The sequence below is a fragment of the Petaurus breviceps genome, unplaced genomic scaffold (assembly GCF_028583685.1).
Source record: "Petaurus breviceps papuanus isolate PSGF00001 unplaced genomic scaffold, PetGlider_PUasm1.0 225, whole genome shotgun sequence".
Lineage (NCBI taxonomy): Eukaryota > Metazoa > Chordata > Mammalia > Diprotodontia > Petauridae > Petaurus > Petaurus breviceps.
In genome coordinates, this window is record NW_027185889.1 from 8,871,375 (window position 1) to 8,886,644 (window position 15,270).

The 15,270-nt window shown below is 38.7% G+C and overlaps 1 long non-coding RNA gene across 1 annotated transcript in view; it reads left to right on the forward strand.

The window, feature by feature from the left end:
* Nucleotides 1-3,245: 3,245 nt before the first annotated feature.
* LOC138166615 (uncharacterized) overlaps nucleotides 3,246-15,270 on the forward strand; it is a 51,069-nt gene continuing 39,044 nt past the window's right edge. The window contains exon 1 of the long non-coding RNA XR_011169647.1: nucleotides 3,246-3,381. This is a non-coding gene — a long non-coding RNA (uncharacterized lncRNA). The remainder of the gene's footprint in view (nucleotides 3,382-15,270) is intronic.

Below are 15,270 nucleotides of genomic sequence, written 5' to 3' on the forward strand. Positions count from 1 at the left end.
CAAAAAATATATACAGCAACTCCCAGTAATATTCTCCTCCAATTCCTCCTTGTGAGTAAGCCTGGGTCCTTGAACCCTAAGCCCACGTCTAGTGGTAAATTCTACCCAAGCCATAGGGTCTTTGAGTACAGACTACTGATAGGCTGACTATCCATTGGCCAAGAACCAGCCTAAAAGTTTGGGAAGCTCATTACTGAGTTCAACTCAATTCAACAAATATTTATCAAACATTATATGCAATGTACCATGGCATGAGAAGACCTGAATTCAAGTTTAACTTTTGACACATACCAGCTTTCTGATCCTGATTACATTTATTATTAATTTATATATAAATTAATATGACATATTTATAATGATATTATAGAATAGAATAATTATGATTTAGAACTCCAGAAAATTATCTAAGTTTCAGAGAAGGTACCAGCATGCATTAGTGAAAGGATTTTCCTCTCCTGGGAGTTCCCTGTACTAATGAAATAAAAGTGCAGCCTCTATTTCAATATGCAAGGAACTGTGAAAGGTTCTAAGGATAGAAAGGCAGAAATTAAATCATCACTACCTTCATGGTGCTTACCTTTGACTAAGGGAAGTTGCCTATAAACTGATATGTACATATAAGGCAAAAATAAATAATTAAATACATGAACGAAATGCACAATAAAAGCGAAATTAACTTTGCATTTCAATGTTTGAAGATGAGGGGCTCATCTATATAATATCATCATAATGACCGGAGAATTGGAGCATCATGGAAGACCTGGCACATAGTAGGTTCTTCATAAATGTTTATTGAATTGAATTGCTGTCACCTGAGTTGATCCTTGAAAGAAAATTAGGATTCTGAGAGGCAGAAATGAGAAAGGAATTCATTTTAAACACAGACCTTGGGTGGGGTGAGGGAAGTAGGATGCATGGAAACAGGAAATGAAATGCAGAATGTCAGGTTTGGGAGGTAGCTAGTAGTCCAGTTTGACTACACTGAATTAAGTAACACTGGAAAGGTATCTTGGAGTCAGACTATGGAAGGCCTAAATGAAGATCTACTCAAAACGTTTCTGAGCAGGCAAGTGATGTGGTTTTATCCATGCCTTAGGAAAACTATATTGGAAGTTATGCAAAGGATGGTTAGGAGAGGAGAGTAGAAAGACTAGTCAGAAAGTTGTTTTTTACATGCTTACCTATGTATAATATTGCTATGTATAATGATTGCTTAATATCTCAGGGAGAGGGGAAGTGAGGGAGGGAGAGATAGAATTTGGAACTCAGATTTTTTTAAAAAACCAAATGTTAAAAAATTATAATGACATGTAATTGGAGGGAAAAATAAAATGTTATATATTAAGAAAGTTATCATAATAGTCCAGGCAACAGGTGGTAAGGGTTTGAATTAGGGTAGTGACCATGTGGGTGAGGTCCACATGGAAAAGATGTGGAGGTAGATTCAATAAAATCTAGCAAATGATACAAAGTTTGTGGGGAGGGGGGGTGTTGAGAGAAAAGTAAGGATCAGGACTGATTCTGGGGTTATGAGTCTGGGTGACTGGGAGGATGCCAGTACCCTCAACAGGAAGTTAATCCTGGTACCTTCATCAGAAAGTGTGATAGAGGGGCAGGTATAGAGAGAAAGAGAAATCATTTCTTTTTTTAACATGTTCAACTTGACTTGCTAAGAGAACCAGGGAGACATGTCCAACAACTAGCCGGAGGTAAGAACTAAAGTTCAAGAGAGAGAAGGGGGCTGGATTTTAGGAGTCATTGGAAAAATAACTGAATCCCTAGGACCAAATGATCTCATCAAGGAAGTAGGTGCAGAAATGAAAAACAAAATGACCTAGAATAGAGTTTTGTGGGGGCAGATGGAATAATGAACCAACAAAAGAAATAAAGAAATGGTCAGAGAAGTAGGAGGAGAATCAGGCAAGATTAGTATCCCAGAAACCAAGGAAGGAGTGGGTGACCATAAGATCATGGAAGACTTTAGAGGTCACCTAGTTCAACCCTATCATTTACAGATGAAGAAAATGAAGTTGACTGCTCTGGGGACATCAGGGTAATTAAGTCAGAGTTAAGACATGGACCCCTCTTTGCTGCCAACAAAAGCTAGAAAGGTCAAGGAAGATGGGGAATGGGAAAAGTCAGGGGATGTGGCAATTAACAACTCATCCATCACCTCTGAAAGCTGTCTCAGTGGCCATGGTGGGCTCAGAAGTTAGTCTACAAGGGACTGAGCAGTGAGTGGGAAGGGAGGCAGCAAACCACTTCATTCTCTGTTATTCAAAGGTTGATTGTGTAGTCTGTGGATTATCCAGTCACCCATTCTTAGCCGCATACCTCCTCCACTGGCTTCACCTCCTCTGCTTCCTTCCTGGAGACTGCCTAAAGTCTCTCATCCCACCTCCCCAGAGAGCTGCCAAGGAAAAACAAAATGGGTAAAAGGCCACCCAAGTTCTTGCCAGCCATTATGATAAAGTCTAGTAGGGGAAAGATTCTAAGCTATTGGCTTGGGTGAGGATGAGCTATGAAATGTTAATATTCCTTGGTCAGGGGGGCCTTACCCTGGGGTCTGTGAACTTGAATAGGAAAGAAAAATTACATCTTTATTTTAATAAAATATGTTTCTTTCACAAGCCTATGCATTTTATTTTATGAGTTTAAAACCATGACTCTGAGGAGTCAATAAGATTCACTGGACACTGTCAAAGGGATCCATGACACCAAAAAGATTTGCCCTACCTAAATAATGGAAAGCTATCTCCACACCAACTCTAACCCTCCCATCCAGGTACCCACAAGCCCAGTCTCTGGCTCTAGAGATCTGCTTGGTGACTCCCTGGTTCATGAATCTGAATGAGTTCACCACTGGGTCTCCCCTCACACAGCAAGTCAGTCAAGAAAAGGTGAGGCTCCCTCTTGGAAATTAAAATTTCCGGGTAGAGAAGAGAATTTGAAAGGTGACTGGTGCTGAAGGTCAACAACCTATTGCTTTGCTCTGTAGAGAAAAGGAGCTCCTATGCCCCCGGGGGGGGGGGGGGGTCACAGAGCATGTGTGCACACATGAACACACACAAACACACACACACCAGGCACTTTCCCCAAAGCTTTAGAATTTTGCTCTTCTACAAGCCACCCCTTTCTTTTTGTTGGAGCCCAACAACAAAGAGTCCCTCCCTTCCTCTCTCCTCCTCTAATCTTCCCCATACCAGCCTCACTATTGTGAGCTCATGTCCTCCCCCTCTTACTTTCCTTTCCCTCTGACTCACCAGGTTTGAAGCTTTTCATACTCAAATACCTGTTATATCAGCCAGACTGAAAACATCAGGCTGCCAATGAACCAACCCTTTTGTGAAAGGGAAGCTTAGGTTCATTGTCAGCACCAAGGTAAGAACTGGGTCTAAAAATTTACCAGACTTGGTCATTAAAGAGGCAGGGACTCAATTCATTCTTTCAACAGTAATGCAGAATGCTTATGTGTCCTTTAAAAAAATGTTTAAGAAAGGGAAAGGAAGGGAAGGGCAAAGGAAGGGGAGGGGGAAAGGGAAGGAGAAAAAAAAGAAAAGGAAAAAGGAAGGGTCTTCAGTAAAGGCAAAATTAACTTTGCATTTCAATACTTGAAAATGAGAGGGTCATCTGCCCAATATCATCATAATGATTGGAGAGTCCTTTCTTTGCGATATTTATAAACATGTCAGTGCTCCTGGGGAAGTATACCAATGACCACAAGATCATAGGATCTTAGAGTGAGAAGGACCTTAGAAATCACCTATCACATCTAGGAGCTAATATCTAATCTACACCAGAGACAAAGCTACCTAAAGCACAAGAGAGTTGATATCAGTACTTTGATGGATATGATCTAACAAATATGGCCACTTCTTCCAAAAATGTAGAGCAAAGATCAACTATGCCTGCCCACCCTTCTATACTCTCATCCCTGTTCTCTGGTACATCTACTTCAAAGGGTCCAATCACCCAAGGTCTAGAGGTACAAATCTAAAAGGGAACAGGAAACCAAAGCCCACCACCACAAGGATCACAAAGAGAATTTGGTGATTCTCAGGAATCACAGATGATCACTGAATATATTAAATTACTTTTTAATTTAAGTTCTAGAACAATTTCATGAGGTCTCAGATGAAAATCATGAAGGGAAGGGAGAGCAAGAAAGAAGTGGAAAAGAAAAGCAGCTAGACAGAAAGCACCCTACCTATTGGATACCTACAAAATTTTAATCACCAGACTTGGCTTTGAATAACTACTAAGGAAGAAGATAGTATCTGTAACTGTTATGACAGGTACATGGAAAAGGCAGTGGCCGTGTGATAATATTGTATCATTACTAATATTGTGAATGATAATGATAGCTGACCTTGGGGTCTGGAAGACGATGACGATGACGATGACAATGACGATGATGATGACGATGATGATGATGATGATGACGATGATGATGATGATGATGATGATGTGTTTTAAGGTTTATGAAGTACTTTATAAATATTCATTTTATCCTCACAACTCTGGGAAGAAGGTACTATTATTATCTCAGTTTTACAGATGAGGAAACTGAGACTGAGAGAAATTAATTAATTTGCCCAGGGTCACATGGGTAGTGAGGATCTGAGGTCAATTTAGAGCTCAGATCTTCACAGTCCAGCATTCTTCCACTAACCACTTAGCTGCCCCTGACATATAATGGCACTGTGATCCTGGGTAAACTTTGAGCTCCAAGCAACTGATTCTCTGACTGTAAGTTTTGGAGTAGTTTATCAGGTTAGAGGAAATTCTTTCCATCAAAAAAAAAAGTCATAAATAGGGACCTCTCACCTCCTACCACTGTATTGGGGGAGGGGGGGAAGGTGTGGGGAGGGAGGAGGGGAAACTACTGTGCTGGGTGCTGGGATTCAATTGCCTGGTTCATAGTAGGCACTTAATAAATGTTGATTGATTGTTTGATTGATTAAAAAATAATCCCTATCTTCAAGGAACTGACATTCTACTGAGGAGAAAGGAAAGGAAGATATAGTAAGTAATCAAAGAGTATATAACAAGATAATTTGAGGAGATGGTTAGGACTAATTTTAAATAGGATAGGAAAAGTTATCCTTAAGAGACCACATGTCAGTGCCTGCTTCACTTACCCAAGGGCACAAATATCATAGAGGCAGCTGGATGGCACAGTGGATGGAGTCAGGAAGACCTGAGTTCAAATGCAGCCTCAGACAGTTATTAGCTGTGAGATCCAGGACAAGTCACTGAACCTTTGCTTGCCTCAGATTCCTTAATTGTAAAATGTGAATAATGACAGCACACTGTCTAGCAGATAACAGGTATTATATAAATACTTATCCCTTTCTGTTTTATAACTTTCTTTAAAGATACAACAGGGCACATATGACTCAGAAAAATCCACCCCAGATTAGAAACTGCTCACTGGGGTAATTTTTCAAACAAGATATAGCAAAATAAATTAAGCCTAGTAAATATTTTTTCAATATTATATTCTCAACTGGCTAAGTCTGTGGACAATTCTAAGCATTTTGCCAGGGTTTTGCTGGAAATAGTTATCGATGAAGGGATGATTAGCTTTCAATTACATGTAATGAATACTCACTTGGGTTTTTTTTTCCCCTTTTCCTTCTCTTTAGGGAAAAACACATGTTCAAACTCAGACACAATTAATTCTCTGTGAGCTAATCCAGTGTCAGGCCCAAGAGAGAATGACAAGGAAAGGGAAATGGAAACATGATCATTTTGGTTAGAACTGATCACAGGACCACAGACTTAGAGGTAGGAACGACCTCAGAGGCCAGCTACTTTGGCCTCCTCCCCTTTTCTTCTTGTTCAGTTGTGTCTGACTCTTCATGACCCCATTTGGGATTTTTTTTTTTTTTTTGCTTTTTGGAGGGCAGTTGGGGTTAAGTGACTTGCCTAAGGTCACATGGCTAGTCTTTTTTTGTGTTAAGTGTCTGAGGCCGGATTTGAACTCAGGTCCTCCTGACTCCAGGGCCAGTGCTCTATTCACTGTGCCACCTAGCCGCCCCTGGGATTTTCTTGAAAAAGATACTGGAATCGTTCGCTATTTCTCTCTCCAGCTGGTTTTACAGATAAGGAAACTGAGACAAACAGGGTTAAGTGACTTGCCCAGGGTCACACAGCTAATAACTATCTGAGGCTGAATTTGAACTCAGGTTTTTCTGAATTCAGGCCTGGTACTCTATCCACTGTGCCACCTCGGTGTCCTTATCTTACAGAGGAGAAAACTGAGGCTCAGAGTTGAAGCAATTTATCCAAGTTCACACAAGTATTCAATGGAAGAGTCCTGGTGTGAACTCAGGATTTCCAACCTCAAATCCAACATTCTTTTTTTTTTTTACCCTTGAAAAAGTAACCCTTATGAAATAACTGAGGCTCTCCTACCTAAAAACCCAGGCAAGGACTGTGCCTATTTCTTGCCAATAAGAGGTTTAATAAGGACATCCGAAGTCAATATACTTTGAGCTACTGAATGATAATCTACAAAGGTGATCAGTCTCTTGACTTGTAAGACCAGCAGTACCAAACTCAAATAGAAATAAGATGCTAAATCACACAGAAGGAGTGAGAGCTGACCCTGAGTGGTCTCATTGCACAGTTCATGCTCTTTCCCCATCCTGTGTCCCATATAAGTATGCACATGCATGTATACAGCAACATGACGTATGTACACATTTTACAGGTGAGGAAACTGAGACTCTGAACAACTTTCCCAGAGTCATACAACTAGTGAATGTCTACATATCTGATTATTCAGGGAAAACTGTTCTTTACTCAAAATGTCACCACATAATATGTCAGGAATGACAGATATAAAATCTATTTTTCAGGGAAATAGCTTAAATCCATTGTTTCTGGGTTAGACTTAAATTCATTATCATCTCTCCTAAACAGAACTAAGTATGTCTTCTAAGTCAGAGAGCAAGTCAAACCAAAGCATCTTATTAATCCCTTGATGTATATGGATGACATTACATTATAAAGCTAGTTACATAATTATATAGCTAGTTATAAGTTATATAGCTAGTTCCTTCATTCCATGGAATCTTTTTCCAATGACAATGGACTAGATAAATATAAAAATTGTGGAATGAGAGCTTTACGAAAGACTTCATCTTGAATATTGAAGATCAGATCAAAGCAATGGATGAAGAACCAGGGAGAAAGCTGTGGCGAAACACATAATAGACTTTCAGGCCTCCTGAAATCCAAGCTGAGTGGGAAGAACAGGCTTAAAGCAATCACCACCTAGGCAATACAAGTCAAAGAACACTTTCAGAACTGAAAAATAGACTGTAATATATTGGGAAAATATCGTAGCAGAAACCTATACAAATACTGATCAAACAGAGGTTCATTACTCTAAATCTGCTTTAGAAAGAATAGCGTTTCTTCATTGACAAAGTAGACAGAGGATTGATAGGCATTAATTCTTGGTGCATTTGGTAAACTGGCTAAAAACTCACACAAACACTTTTTCGGGAAAAACATACACCACTTTACCAAGTTGGTAACAAAATGTATGCCACCAGATTTATTGACTCTAAATGAAATTGTTTTTTCCTGTTGATGAAACCTATGAAATGACCAAAATCTAAGAGTGGAATTAAAAGTCCCTCCTTAGGCAACATCCACATAAATTCAGCCCACAATATGTTGACAAAGAAGCACTGTTCAAATGGCCATCATGATTTGTTTGAGGAAAATGGAGGAGGGATTAATAATGGCAATTCAGTACCAGGTCATCACCCCCATCTCCCCCCCACCCCGAAACTGCAAAGGATTATACTTAAGAATCCTGGATTTAAGAGATGAAAGTAGACTATGTAAAGAAATGGTAGAGATACTATAATACATAACTGCAGGATACAAAAATTTAGTACCTACTGAATACCTAGAAAGACATGATCTGGTAGCCAGAATTATGTATCACTGTGTTTCCTAGACTGACAGATAAGAAATCCTCATACGCATTTGTAAATGCTTATCTCAAAAACTACCGGAGGATTCGACCAATAAAGTGTATTAGAACTACAACATTATTACAGATAGAGCCATTGCTACCAATCACTGAGACATAATATTGATTCCTAAAAACTTAGGAACAATGTTCTTCATATGTATCATCATCCCAAATATTCATAACTTCCAAGCAACATGGAACGAAAAGCTTTTATAGTGTACAAAAGTGGCCAAGTAGAGCAAAATCATGTGGGAACACAATGAGATATATATATATTATTCTTGTCATCCTCTCTGCCACTGGAGTTGCAGCCAAGATGCCTTCAGTAAGCCTGCAGCAGATGAGCTTACATTCAAATAATTTTATTCAATTACAAAAGCAATTAGTTTTTACTAGTCCCAGAATCATTTCTACTGGAATCCCATTTTTTAAAAAACTAGAAGAATGAGATTACAATAATGATCATGAATCCTACAAAATAGTTACAGTCCAAAACTGGAATTAAAAGACCCTCTTTGGGCAACATCCACATTAACTCAGCCAGCCATGTGTCAACATCTTAGCTAGCCAATGACTGAGTCCTTGTTGTCCTGTCTCCTACAGTATTTGTACCAAGGATCTTTTCAATGGGTTTACAGATAATGGGCTTACATCCTAATGCTGTTATTCAACTATAAAAAGTCATTACTTTATCCCTTTGTGCATGATAGTCCACAGAAATATTAAATATAAAACAGAGAAAGAAAGTAAAATCTCAGGATCATTTCTATTTTATCTCCATCAAAAAAAAAAAAAAGGTAAGAAGGAAAATGTCGTCATTGTCATCATCATCACCACCATCATCTAAAGGCAGTTTGGTATAGTGGTTAATGCGCTGGTCAGAAAGGCCTAGGCTCAAATCCAGCCTCTGACTATGGCAAATTACTTAACCAATCTGAACTTCAGTTTCCTCATCCATAAAATGAAGACATTGGACTAGATGGCCCCTAAAGTCCTTTCCAACTCCAAATTTATGACCTTATGATAACTGAAATTTACATAGCATTTGACATATCTCTTTTGAACATCATAGCAACCCTGGAGGGCCTGGGTACTGCAAGTATTTTTATCTGTGTTTTATAGACAGGTAACCTGAGACTCAGAGAAATTAAGTTATTTGCTTTTGGTCATGCAGACAGTAACTGTCAGAAGTGGGATTTTAACCCAAATCTTCCAGCAATCTATCCATTGTTCTCTCTTTTTTTAATGTCACTATAACATCTAACCTGCTTTCTCTTTTCTTCCTTGCTCAGAATTTTTCCCCAAGAAAAGACCACTTTCTCTGTTTTCTACCTCATGCCAAAAGCATTAATTCTATTTATCTAATGTTTGTTTCATTATCTTTTTTCCCACCAACCTTGATCAATCAACAATATGGATTAAGAATAACAGTTCAGGAAAGGAGCTGTTTGAGCCCAAATTATATCTTCAAAAGGACAAGTCAGTGGTACATGGAAAGAGTTCCAAGTTTGGAGTCACAAGACCTGAGTTCAAATTACAGCTCTTCTATTTATTATGTGCACAACTTTGGGTAAATTCCTTAATCTTCCATGGCTCTCAATTTCCTCACCTGTAAAAAAAAAGGATCAGACTAGATGCCTTCTTTAAAACTCTAAAAATTTATAAGCCAAAGTTCCTGCTCCTCTCCCAAAGAAACTAAGGAACATTCATTGATGACTCAGAAACATTTCACACCTCCACTTAAATTTAGCACATTTGAAGTGATATAACAGGAGTATTTTATAGGCAGGAAATATTAAAATATTTTTTCTTGGCACAGAACCAATATCCCCAAGCTTGGCATAACACATGAAACAAAGTCCCCCTGTCACTGCACATCCAAAACTAGAGATTGCTAAATTCAATACATCTTTAGTCAAACCTCTGCTTTTAAAACCCACATCAAGCCATTCTAATGAGTTTTTTCTAACGATCCTCCCTTCCTCCCCACCATTTTCTCTGTTCTCTGCTTTCTCTGTAACTAAACACAGCCCAAAAGAGGAAGGTTCATCTATTATGCCAAAAGGAATTCCCTAGGCCAAACTGAAATGGGAAGAAACTTTAACCTGCCAAGTTATTCCTATTGGCTAGGCCTGTTGGTCTAAGAGTATCAGAAGGACATCTGAGATTTGGGGTGTGAAGTAACCTTGTGAACCTTTAGAAGTTCACCCTGCCAGGATTCTCCTTGAAGGAAGGAAGTATTTATAAAGCAAGCAGCTGAGAGGGAAGAGGGGATAAGAGCCTTCCATGTAAGCCTGTGAGGAAAGCATTTCCTATTCCTTAGGGCATTTCTGAAATTCTCTCAAGTGTAGTCAGAATAAGAAACCTTGTTTGTATGTAGCCTGCCTAGTTGGTAGATTGTTAGCTTGCCAAGAGCGGAGTGAGTGGGCAAAAGGAACATGGAAAGATACTAGGATCATTGCTTTAGAACGGGAAGGTACCTCGGTGACCATTTAATCCAATCATTTTATAAATGAAGAAACAGAATCCGAGAAAGTTTGAGAAGTAGTTGTTGTTCATTCTTCATTTTGAACTCAGGTCTTCCTAATGTCAAGTCCAGTGCTTTATCCACAAGGATATCACCTAGCTGAAGGAGTATGCCATGATCAGAGCTGTGCTATTTAGGCATATCATTTTGGCAGCTGCATAGAGAACATAAAAGAGTCACGAAAGGAAGAGTTTTTATAGTGGAAGTGAAATGGGGGTGGGGTAGTAGACAATTCTTGAGCCTCATTCTCATTGGAATTGTTTCAAATAAGGAAGAATATACATTTGTATACACACACACACACACACACACACAGTTGGGTATAGAAATCTATCTTACCCAATAGGGAAATAGAAGGGGAAGGGGATAAGTGATATGGGGTATGGAGGGGACAGATGATAATAGGGAAGGCAAATTAAGGGAGGCAATGGTCAGAAGCAAAACAGACTTTTGAGCAGGGACAGTATAAAATAGTAAAGGAAAAATAAAAAATAGGATAGAGAGAAGTACAGCATTAAAAATCATCACTGTGAATGTAAATGGGCTGAGCTCACCCATAAAAGAGAAGCATATAGCAGAGTGTATTAGAAACCAGAATCCAGCAATATGTTGTATACAAGAGACATATTTGAAACACAAAGATACACACAGAGTTAAAGTTAAAGGAACACAACCCATTATGCTTCAGCTGAAATAAAAAAGGCAGGGGTGGCAATCATGATCTCAGATAAAGCAAAAGCAAAAACAGACCTAATTGAAAGAGATAACCAAGGAAACTACATTTTGCTAAAACAATAAAGTAATATAAAAATTTTACAGCAAGTTTCTCTGATAAAGATCTCATTTCTCAAACATATATGTATGTTTTTATTTACATACACATATATATATATATATGTATAACTGAGTCAAATTTGTAAAAATAAGAGTCATTTCCCAATTGATAAATGGTCAAAGGATATGAATAGGCAGTTTTCAAAAGGAAAAATATCAAAACTATAGTCATATGAAAAAATACTCTAAATAACTATTAATTAGAGAAATGCAAATTGAAGCAACTTTGAGATACCACCTTATACCTATCAGAAATGACAAATGCTGGAAGGCATGAGGGAGAATAGGTACACTAATAAACTTCTGGCAGAGTTGTGAATTATCTTTTGACCCAGCAATACCACTACTAGGTCTGTATACAAAAGAGATCAAAGAAAAGGGAAAAGGACCTATATGAACAAAAGTATTTATAGGAGCCCTCTCTGTGGTGGCGAAGAATTAGAGGTTGAAGGGATGATCATCAACTGGGGGAAGACTGAACAAATTATAGTATATGAAAGTGATGGAAAACTACTGTTCCATAAAAAATGAATGGTTTCAGTAAAACCTGAAAAGACTTATATGAACCGATACAAAGTGAAATGATCAGAACCAGAACAGTATACATAGTAACAGCAATATTGCAACAATAAGTAACCATGAAAGACTTAGCTACTCTGATAAATGCAATAATCCACAACAATTTCAAAGGACTCAGAATGAAAAATTCTATCCACCTCCAGAGAGAAAACTAATGGACTCAGAGAGCAGATTGAAGTATAATCTTTTACTTTCCCTATTTTTCTTGCTTTCCCCCCGCCCAGAACATGGCTAATATGGAAATGTGTTTTGTATGGGTGCACATGTATAATGGGTATTGTATTTCTTGCCTTCTCAATGGGTAGGGGAAAGGCGGAGGGAGAGAATGTGTCCTGAAAATAAAAAAAAAAACCTTTTAAAATTCATTCAGAAAACTTTTATTGATAACACTAGACTACTCAGACCTGACTACACAAGTGATAGAAAAGTTGATCATATATTTTTGTAAGAGAATATTGCTGCCATGATTTAGCATTTAAGCACTTATGCCTTGAAGACCTCATGATATACATAAGTCAACAATGCATTACAGTACCCCCAAAAAATCTATACTATAAATCCTATGTGAAATTAAAAGAGGTAAAAATCACCAAAAGGGGGAAGGCAGTAGTTTGGCTCTATTCTGCCCTGGTTAGAGTACACCTGGGCCCTACATTTTACCAAAAAAAAAGTGACATGATAGAGGTCACCCAAAAGAAAGCTACAAGTACAGCAAGAGAACTAAATATCATATAAAGTGTCAGTTGAAGTTTGGAGAGGATAATTTTAATTCTTAGCAGAAGAGAAAGGGAAAGAATGGAAGTGGGGAAGACTTGATAGTGGTCTTCAAGTATCTAAAGAACTATGGTATGGAAGAAAAATCAGATTTCCTCCACCCCAGAGAATAGAATTAGGAACAATTGGATAAGAATTGCAGAAAAGCATATTTACGCTTGATATAAGTATTAACTGTCCAACAATGAAAGTCATCCAGAAGTGAAATGACTGCTTCAGTAGATAGTGGGTTCTCCAATTAGAGGTCTTACAATGGAGCCTGAATGACCATTTGTCAAGTATGTTGTCAAAAAAAAAAAAAAACTAAAAAGTCTCTGAGGTTCCTTCCAACTCTCAGTGATCAGATATTAGTTTTTCATATTGGAATTCAATTTCCCAAAGGGAAGTCTTCATCTAGAGTGACTATACTAAATAGTAGGAGAAATTCCCATACATTTTTTAAAAAATTAATTATATGTCAATAACAGCCAATTTCCATGAGGTTAATATATTTCATAGGTTTAGAGTTGGAAAGGATCTTAGCAGACATCTAATGTTTCTACCACCCCCACCACCACCTCATTTTACAGATAAGAAATTGAGGCAGAAAGAAATTAAGTGGTTTGCCCAAAGTTACACAAATAATAAGGAGCAGTGCTAGGATTTGAACCCAGCTTGTCTGGGTCCAAAGCCAGTATACCTTCTACTGGGCCACATTGTCAAAGCAAATATTCACTCTATGTGAGAACCACTGTGCACCACATATCCTTTACTAATCTATGACTTCCAAACAATGAAAACAAGGCAGCATGATGGAAAAAGCCCTTGCCTTGGCCTCAGAAAACCTGGGCTCAAATTGCAGCTCTCTTGCTAACTAGCTATGTGTAGAATAAGTCTTTCCTTTTCTCCTGATGCCTCTAGTCTAGGGCATAACCTTTCAATTCCTATAAAAATCAGAGAAATCATGAACTTGACAGTATCTCTTCTACCATCATCAACAGCCTTGATTTCCTCATCTGTAAAGTGGTCAGAGGACCATAGATTTAGAGTTGGAAGGCCATTGAGTCCAACCCTTTTTATTTTACAAATGTAGAAACTGTGGCACTAAGCAGTTAAGTGACTTACCCAAGACAGTGCAGCTAGAAAGTGTCTCCGGTAAGATTCAAAAATGTGAGCCATTTTCCTTATTTTTCATCCAATGCTTTGAGGAAAATCCCCAAACAAGGAACTGAAGGTGCATGTGTGTCCTGGGATGCCCCTGCTGCTCATATGTTTTGCAGAGGCACTGCAGACACCCACTGTTTGCCAAGTCCACACCTCTCATTACTGCTCAGAAACAACTACTGTCATTTGGCACTGGCAGAAATTAGCAGAGGGAACAATGGCAGGAATGCCGGCCTCTGAGTCAAGGCCAACCAACAACGGGACTGAGGCATTGAACTATATTTCCCTGTGCAGGCAACCCCAGTTCTGTGAGGGATCATTTATCAGTCCAGGATACAGGGTCAGAAAAACACCGCTGAGTTTGGGATGAAGAAAACCCAGTAGGCAAAGGAACACCAGTTGCTGATTTTGGCCAATCTGTCATCTGCTTCTACATCATTAATCTGCTTACAATCACAAGACCTCATCCCTTTGGGATGGTTCTTTTTTTTCCTTTGAAGGAGACTGAAAGCTTCCTTGGAAAATAATCCCAAGGAAAGACTAACATAAGTTGAAAGCTTAGAGGGACCTTGGCTGTTAGCTGGTCCTAAATTTAAAGCTAGAAGGGACATCTAGTCTAACCCTCTCATTTTATAGATGAGGAAACTAAGATCCAGAGGTTACATGACTTGCCCAAGGTCACACAGCTCACAAGTAACAGCTAAGATTTAAACCCAGCACCTCTGGTTCCAAATTCAGTGCTTTTCCCTTCATACCACACTGCCTCCCTGACCACCATTCCCCCACACTCCCAAGACCTCATTTTACTCATAAAGAAACTAAGTGCCAGATACAGAACTTCCTAGACCATAGGATTATAGAGTTAGTGCTTGAAGGGACCAGATAGGTCATCTTGTTTAATCCCATCATTAGGGGTTTATGCTGAAATATTAACTAAAATGTCAAAACAATGACAGACGCAGGGACCAACCATCTTTCAAGAAGCAGCCTGTCTTTTCTTTTCACAAAGGCTTTCCCTTACAACCACCCACTATGCCTATATCCTACTCCAGCCTCACCCTGGCATCCTAAAAGTAAGATAGAACATGAGCCATTTAAGAGCTTGGAATGGTTTGTCTTTGTCTTTGTCTCTGTATCTCTAGCACCTAGCACATAGCAGGTACTTAACAAATGCTAGTTGATAAGTCAATCACTTATTTCCCCAGATTGTCATCCTCACCAGATAAATATTGACCTAGACTTCAGCATTAATCTATATACACCCTTGCCTATACTGCCATGGCTATTGGTACCAGAATGATGGGATTTTCACAGCACTTCGAGTTGATTGGTTTGCCAACTGGCCTGACAGTACGGCTACTAGTAATACTACTACTACTACTACTACTACTACTACTACTACTACTACTACTAC